Source organism: Staurois parvus, unplaced genomic scaffold, assembly GCF_062004578.1.
Source record: "Staurois parvus isolate SC_StPar_1 unplaced genomic scaffold, SC_StPar_1.0 ptg000081l, whole genome shotgun sequence".
NCBI classification, from domain to species: Eukaryota; Metazoa; Chordata; class Amphibia; order Anura; family Ranidae; genus Staurois; species Staurois parvus.
This window is the reverse complement of record NW_028317877.1, coordinates 16,422,501-16,430,000: the sequence shown is the minus strand read 5'-3', so window position 1 is coordinate 16,430,000 and position 7,500 is coordinate 16,422,501. Positions and strand designations below refer to the sequence as shown.

General features: G+C 48.0%; 8 non-coding genes across 8 annotated transcripts; all 8 read right to left on the bottom strand.

Moving 5' to 3' along the window:
- Positions 1-351: 351 nt before the first annotated feature.
- TRNAS-UGA (transfer RNA serine (anticodon UGA)) lies at positions 352-433 on the bottom strand. The gene has a single exon. It is a non-coding gene; the product is annotated as a tRNA-Ser (tRNA).
- A 1,053-nt stretch (positions 434-1,486) lies between these two features.
- On the bottom strand, positions 1,487-1,568 carry TRNAS-AGA (transfer RNA serine (anticodon AGA)). The gene has a single exon. It is a non-coding gene; the product is annotated as a tRNA-Ser (tRNA).
- Positions 1,569-2,284: 716 nt separating this feature from the next.
- TRNAS-UGA (transfer RNA serine (anticodon UGA)) lies at positions 2,285-2,366 on the bottom strand. Its single transcript has one exon. It is a non-coding gene; the product is annotated as a tRNA-Ser (tRNA).
- Positions 2,367-3,419: 1,053 nt separating this feature from the next.
- Positions 3,420-3,501, bottom strand: TRNAS-AGA (transfer RNA serine (anticodon AGA)). The gene has a single exon. It is a non-coding gene; the product is annotated as a tRNA-Ser (tRNA).
- A 719-nt stretch (positions 3,502-4,220) lies between these two features.
- Positions 4,221-4,302, bottom strand: TRNAS-UGA (transfer RNA serine (anticodon UGA)). Its single transcript has one exon. It is a non-coding gene; the product is annotated as a tRNA-Ser (tRNA).
- A 1,053-nt stretch (positions 4,303-5,355) lies between these two features.
- Positions 5,356-5,437, bottom strand: TRNAS-AGA (transfer RNA serine (anticodon AGA)). Its single transcript has one exon. It is a non-coding gene; the product is annotated as a tRNA-Ser (tRNA).
- Positions 5,438-6,156: 719 nt separating this feature from the next.
- Positions 6,157-6,238, bottom strand: TRNAS-UGA (transfer RNA serine (anticodon UGA)). Its single transcript has one exon. It is a non-coding gene; the product is annotated as a tRNA-Ser (tRNA).
- Positions 6,239-7,291: 1,053 nt separating this feature from the next.
- Positions 7,292-7,373, bottom strand: TRNAS-AGA (transfer RNA serine (anticodon AGA)). Its single transcript has one exon. It is a non-coding gene; the product is annotated as a tRNA-Ser (tRNA).
- Positions 7,374-7,500: the final 127 nt, after the last annotated feature.

Here is a 7,500-nt window from a genome sequence, read left to right as displayed (position 1 = left end):
AACATAGACATTAACGTTCAACTGGGGACATCCCAATACCTGCCACACCCTCACTTCTGAGCATCCTAACAGGTACTGTAACAATCAGCGACTTCTGATCAAAGGAGGAAGAGTCCAAAAAGTGCCTCGACTCCTCATCTATGGGTGATAGGTTCAAGACCAGGAGGCAGTCATTTGGCTGAATTGTGATCAATGGATGAAGAGTCCAAACTGCTCAGACTACTTATCGACGGGTCATGGGTTTGAGGCCAACAGGCTTTCGATAAGCTCTCCTCTTTTGCGTCAGACGCCCTCCGCCACAAAGCAGGTGCTCCCTATGGAACCTGCACGCTGTGCTTTTCTACATAAGGACATAGTCAGCAGGATTTGAACTTGCGCGGGGAGACCCCAATGGATTTCAAGTCCATTGCCTTAACCACTTGGCCACAACTACCTAGCAAGTGCTCCAACTCTGTGACGTCAACAGAGTAGTTTTGACATCAAAATGCATTCCGTGGCACCATCATTTTTCACTGTGTGATAACAATGATTTCGTAATATTCATTGTCATATCTCAGGCGCAGTGCTTTGTTCCCAGAAAACCAAATCATTCGAAAACACAGACAGACGCGGGCATCCGCATCTGATTATTGACTTAAAAGTCCAGAGGTCTCAGACTCTTTTTCCAAATTTGTGGGTTCAAGCCCGACAGCCTTTCAATTCGTGCTTTCCCGTCCTACCGCAACGGGTGGCCCCGCCACTGACCAGATGCTCGTTTCGGAACACTCTTTCCACATTTGTGAATGCAAGGCCAGCACTCTATCAGAGTTTTTTCGCTGTTTTGACTAGGAATTACGGTAGTAAAATTCCCAGTGTGGGCTTTGTTTGCCTTACCTTGTAATAATGGACGTGCGTGTTGTGGCTGCACCCGGTAGTGTCATAGCTGATCGATTCCCCTATTTTCATGCTTTGCTTCAGCTAACTTGTCCCTATGCGCCAAGGGAACAGGACAACTTACTTTTCTGGCTCACACAGCATCCAATGCACGCCTCGCCATCCTCTGTGTGTTGCATCCCAAATCTGGGAGTGCTAATGTGACGAAACAGTGCATGAGTGAGCTCTCTGTGTGCCTGTAAACGTTGTGCCTGCTTGTTTCTATCTCACATCTAATTACTGTGTAGCTCTCACTGGCACTGGCGCAAGACTGAGAGACCCAGAGATTGCGGGATATCTAGTTTCTGCACAGGAAGTGTCAGGTCTCACGCTACAAAAAGAGGCCATGCACAGAGGACCTGTGCTTTGCCATGCCAAAGGCCTCATGTTTCAACACAAAAGCTGAAAGTGCTGACAGAGGAATGTGAAGATTGATTCTAGTGTAGGCTGTGGGCGTAAAGGGCAACAAGTGACAGCATCCAACTACATGATCAATGCAAATGTTAGGCAGGTGAAAAACACACGGAGCCGTTGGGATTGTTGACCGTGCCTTGGGGAAAAAGGGGCGAGAGAGCGTAGACGGCAGGATTTGAACCTGCGCAGGGAGACCCCAATGGATTTCTAGTCCATCGCCTTAACCACTCGGCCACGACTACCTGTGACGGCCTGTGTCTGGAGGTGACGACACTAGAGTAGTCATGACATCAAAATACTTTGCCATGGCCTAATGCTTTTTCACTGTGTGATCACAATCACATCATAATATTCAGTGTCATATCTCAGTAGCTATGCTTTCTTCCTTCAAAAGCAAAGGGTTCCTCAACATATTAGGAAGCAACCATCGGGAGCTGATCAATGGATTTACAGTCCAAAGGGCTTAGACTCTTTTTCTGCATTTGTCACTTCAAACCCCACAGCCTGTCAACTCGTGCTTTTCTTTCCTTCGGCAACGAGAGGCCCCGCCACTGACCATCTGCTCAGCTTCAACACTGTAAGCTGTCCTTTTATTAACAAAAGGTATCGTAACATAGACATTAACGTTCAACTGGGGACATCCCAATACCTGCCACAGCCTCACTTCTGAGCATCCTAACAGGTACTGTAACAATCAGCGACTTCTGATCAAAGGAGGAAGAGTCCAAAAAGTGCCTCGACTCCTCATCTATGGGTGATAGGTTCAAGCCCAGGAGGCAGTCATTTGGCTGAATTGTGATCAATGGATGAAGAGTCCAAACTGCTCAGACTACTTATCGACGGGTCATGGGTTTGAGGCCAACAGGCTTTCGATAAGCTCTCTTTTGCGTCAGACGCCCTCCGCCACAAAGCAGGTGCTCCCTATGGAACCTGCACACTGTGCTTTTCTACATAAGGACGTAGTCGGCAGGATTTGAACCTGCGCGGGGAGACCCCAATGGATTTCAAGTCCATCGCCTTAACCACTCGGCCACGACTACCCAGCAAGCGCTCTGGCTCTGTGACGTCAACAGAGTAGTTTTGACATCAAAATGCATTCCGTGGCACCATCATTTTTCACTGTGTGATAACAATGACATCGTAATATTCATTGTCATATCTCAGGCGCAGTGCTTTGTTCCCAGAAAACCAAATCATTCGAAAACACAGACAGACGCGGTCATCCGCATCTGATTATTGACTTAAAAGTCCAGAGGTCTCAGACTCTTTTTCCAAATTTGTGGGTTCAAGCCCGACAGCCTTTCAATTCGTGCTTTCCCGTCCTACCGCAACGGGTGGCCCCGCCACTGACCAGATGCTCGTTTCGGAACACTCTTTCCACATTTGTGAATGCAAGGCCAGCACTCTATCAGAGTTTTTTCGCTGTTTTGACTAGGAATTACGGTAGTAAAATTCCCAGTGTGGGCTTTGTTTGCCTTACCTTGTAATAATGGACGTGCGTGTTGTGGCTGCACCCGGTAGTGTCATAGCTGATCGATTCCCCTATTTTCATGCTTTGCTTCAGCTAACTTGTCCCTATGCGCCAAGGGAACAGGACAACTTACTTTTCTGGCTCACACAGCATCCAATGCACGCCTCGCCATCCTCTGTGTGTTGCATCCCAAATCTGGGAGTGCTAATGTGACGAAACAGTGCATGAGTGAGCTCTCTGTGTGCCTGTGAACGTTGTGCCTGCTTGTTTCTATCTCACATCTAATTACTGTGTAGCTCTCACCGGCACTGGCGCAAGACTGAGAGACCCAGAGATTGCGGGATATCTAGTTTCTGCACAGGAAGTGTCAGGTCTCACGCTACAAAAAGAGGCCATGCACAGAGGACCTGTGCTTTGCCATGCCAAAGGCCTCATGTTTCAACACAAAAGCTGAAAGTGCTGACAGAGGAATGTGAAGATTGATTCTAGTGTAGGCTGTGGGCGTAAAGGGCAACAAGTGACAGCATCCAACTACATGATCAATGCAAATGTTAGGCAGGTGAAAAACACACGGAGCCGTTGGGATTGTTGACCGTGCCTTGGGGAAAAAGGGGCGAGAGAGCGTAGACGGCAGGATTTGAACCTGCGCAGGGAGACCCCAATGGATTTCTAGTCCATCGCCTTAACCACTCGGCCACGATTACCTGTGACGGCCTGTGTCTGGAGGTGACGACACTAGAGTAGTCATGACATCAAAATACTTTGCCATGGCCTAATGCTTTTTCACTGTGTGATCACAATCACATCATAATATTCAGTGTCATATCTCAGTAGCTATGCTTTCTTCCTTCAAAAGCAAAGGGTTCCCCAACATATTAGGAAGCAACCATCGGGAGCTGATCAATGGATTTACAGTCCAAAGGGCTTAGACTCTTTTTCTGCATTTGTCACTTCAAACCCCACAGCCTGTCAACTCGTGCTTTTCTTTCCTTCGGCAATGAGAGGCCCCGCCACTGACCATCTGCTCAGCTTCAACACTGTAAGCTGTCCTTTTATTAACAAAAGGTATCGTAACATAGACATTAACGTTCAACTGGGGACATCCCAATACCTGCCACAGCCTCACTTCTGAGCATCCTAACAGGTACTGTAACAATCAGCGACTTCTGATCAAAGGAGGAAGAGTCCAAAAAGTGCCTCGACTCCTCATCTATGGGTGATAGGTTCAAGCCCAGGAGGCAGTCATTTGGCTGAATTGTGATCAATGGATGAAGAGTCCAAACTGCTCAGACTACTTATCGACGGGTCATGGGTTTGAGGCCAACAGGCTTTTGATAAGCTCTCCTCTTTTGCGTCAGACGCCCTCCGCCACAAAGCAGGTGCTCCCTATGGAACCTGCACGCTGTGCTTTTCTACATAAGGACGTAGTCGGCAGGATTTGAACCTGCGTGGGGAGACCCCAATGGATTTCAAGTCCATTGCCTTAACCACTCGGCCACGACTACCCAGCAAGCGCTCTGGCTCTGTGACGTCAACAGAGTAGTTTTGACATCAAAATGCATTCCGTGGCACCATCATTTTTCACTGTGTGATAACAATGACATCGTAATATTCATTGTCATATCTCAGGCGCAGTGCTTTGTTCCCAGAAAACCAAATCATTCGAAAACACAGACAGAAGCGGTCATCCGCATCTGATTATTGACTTAAAAGTCCAGAGGTCTCAGACTCTTTTTCCAAATTTGTGGGTTCAAGCCCGACAGCCTTTCAATTCGTGCTTTCCCGTCCTACCGCAACGGGTGGCCCCGCCACTGACCAGATGCTCGTTTCGGAACACTCTTTCCACATTTGTGAGTGCAAGGCCAGCACTCTATCAGAGTTTTTTCGCTGTTTTGACTAGGAATTACGGTAGTTACATTCCCAGTGTGGGCTTTGTTTGCCTTACCTTGTAATAATGGACGTGCGTGTTGTGGCTGCACCCGGTAGTGTCATAGCTGATCGATTCCCCTATTTTCATGCTTTGCTTCAGCTAACTTGTCCCTATGCGCCAAGGGAACAGGACAACTTACTTTTCTGGCTCACACAGCATCCAATGCACGCCTCGCCATCCTCTGTGTGTTGCATCCCAAATCTGGGAGTGCTAATGTGACGAAACAGTGCATGAGTGAGCTCTCTGTGTGCCTGTAAACGTTGTGCCTGCTTGTTTCTATCTCACATCTAATTACTGTGTAGCTCTCACCGGCACTGGCGCAAGACTGAGAGACCCAGAGATTGCGGGATATCTAGTTTCTGCACAGGAAGTGTCAGGTCTCACGCTACAAAAAGAGGCCATGCACAGAGGACCTGTGCTTTGCCATGCCAAAGGCCTCATGTTTCAACACAAAAGCTGAAAGTGCTGACAGAGGAATGTGAAGATATTCTCTAGTGTAGGCTGTGGGCGTACAGGGCAACAAGTGACAGCATCCAACTACATGATCAATGCAATTGTTTGGCAGGTGAAAAACACACGGAGCCGTTGGGATTGTTGACCGTGCCTTGGGGAAAAAGGGGCGAGAGAGCGTAGTCGGCAGGATTTGAACCTGCGCGGGGAGACCCCAATGGATTTCTAGTCCATCGCCTTAACCACTCGGCCACGACTACCTGTGACGGCCTGTGTCTGGAGGTGACGACACTAGAGTAGTCATGACATCAAAATACTTTGCCATGGCCTAATGCTTTTTCACTGTGTGATCACAATCACATCATAATATTCAGTGTCATATCTCAGTAGCTATGCTTTCTTCCTTCAAAAGCAAAGGGTTCCTCAACATATTAGGAAGCAACCATCGGGAGCTGATCAATGGATTTACAGTCCAAAGGGCTTAGACTCTTTTTCTGCATTTGTCACTTCAAACCCCACAGCCTGTCAACTCGTGCTTTTCTTTCCTTCGGCAACGAGAGGCCCCGCCACTGACCATCTGCTCAGCTTCAACACTGTAAGCTGTCCTTTTATTAACAAAAGGTATCGTAACATAGACATTAACGTTCAACTGGGGACATCCCAATACCTGCCACACCATCACTTCTGAGCATCCTAACAGGTACTGTAACAATCAGCGACTTCTGATCAAAGGAGGAAGAGTCCAAAAAGTGCCTCGACTCCTCATCTATGGGTGATAGGTTCAAGCCCAGGAGGCAGTCATTTGGCTGAATTGTGATCAATGGATGAAGAGTCCAAACTGCTCAGACTACTTATCGACGGGTCATGGGTTTGAGGCCAACAGGCTTTCGATAAGCTCTCCTCTTTTGCGTCAGACGCCCTCCGCCACAAAGCAGGTGCTCCCTATGGAACCTGCACGCTGTGCTTTTCTACATAAGGACGTAGTCGGCAGGATTTGAGCCTGCGCAGGGAGACCCCAATGGATTTCAAGTCCATCGCCTTAACCACTTGGCCACAACTACCTAGCAAGTGCTCCAACTCTGTGACGTCAACAGAGTAGTTTTGACATCAAAATGCATTCCGTGGCACCATCATTTTTCACTGTGTGATAACAATGATTTCGTAATATTCATTGTCATATCTCAGGCGCAGTGCTTTGTTCCCAGAAAACCAAATCATTCGAAAACACAGACAGACGCGGTCATCCGCATCTGATTATTGACTTAAAAGTCCAGAGGTCTCAGACTCTTTTTCCAAATTTGTGGGTTCAAGCCCGACAGCCTTTCAATTCGTGCTTTCCCGTCCTACCGCAACGGGTGGCCCCGCCACTGACCAGATGCTCGTTTCGGAGCACTCTTTCCACATTTGTGAATGCAAGGCCAGCACTCTATCAGAGTTTTTTTGCTGTTTTGACTAGGAATTACGGTAGTAAAATTCCCAGTGTGGGCTTTGTTTGCCTTACCTTGTAATAATGGACGTGCGTGTTGTGGCTGCACCCGGTAGTGTCATAGCTGATCGATTCCCCTATTTTCATGCTTTGCTTCAGCTAACTTGTCCCTATGCGCCAAGGGAACAGGACAACTTACTTTTCTGGCTCACACAGCATCCAATGCACGCCTCGCCATCCTCTGTGTGTTGCATCCCAAATCTGGGAGTGCTAATGTGACGAAACAGTGCATGAGTGAGCTCTCTGTGTGCCTGTGAACGTTGTGCCTGCTTGTTTCTATCTCACATCTAATTACTGTGTAGCTCTCACCGGCACTGGCGCAAGACTGAGAGACCCAGAGATTGCGGGATATCTAGTTTCTGCACAGGAAGTGTCAGGTCTCACGCTACAAAAAGAGGCCATGCACAGAGGACCTGTGCTTTGCCATGCCAAAGGCCTCATGTTTCAACACAAAAGCTGAAAGTGCTGACAGAGGAATGTGAAGATATTCTCTAGTGTAGGCTGTGGGCGTACAGGGCAACAAGTGACAGCATCCAACTACATGATCAATGCAATTGTTAGGCAGGTGAAAAACACACGGAGCCGTTGGGATTGTTGACCGTGCCTTGGGGAAAAAGGGGCGAGAGAGCGTAGTCGGCAGGATTTGAACCTGCGCGGGGAGACCCCAATGGATTTCTAGTCCATTGCCTTAACCACTCGGCCAAGACAGCCTGTGACTGCCTGTGTCTGGAGGTGACGACACTAGAGTAGTCATGACATCAAAATACTTTGCCATGGCCTAATGCTTTTTCACTGTGTGATCACAATCACATCATAATATTCAGTGTCATATCTCAG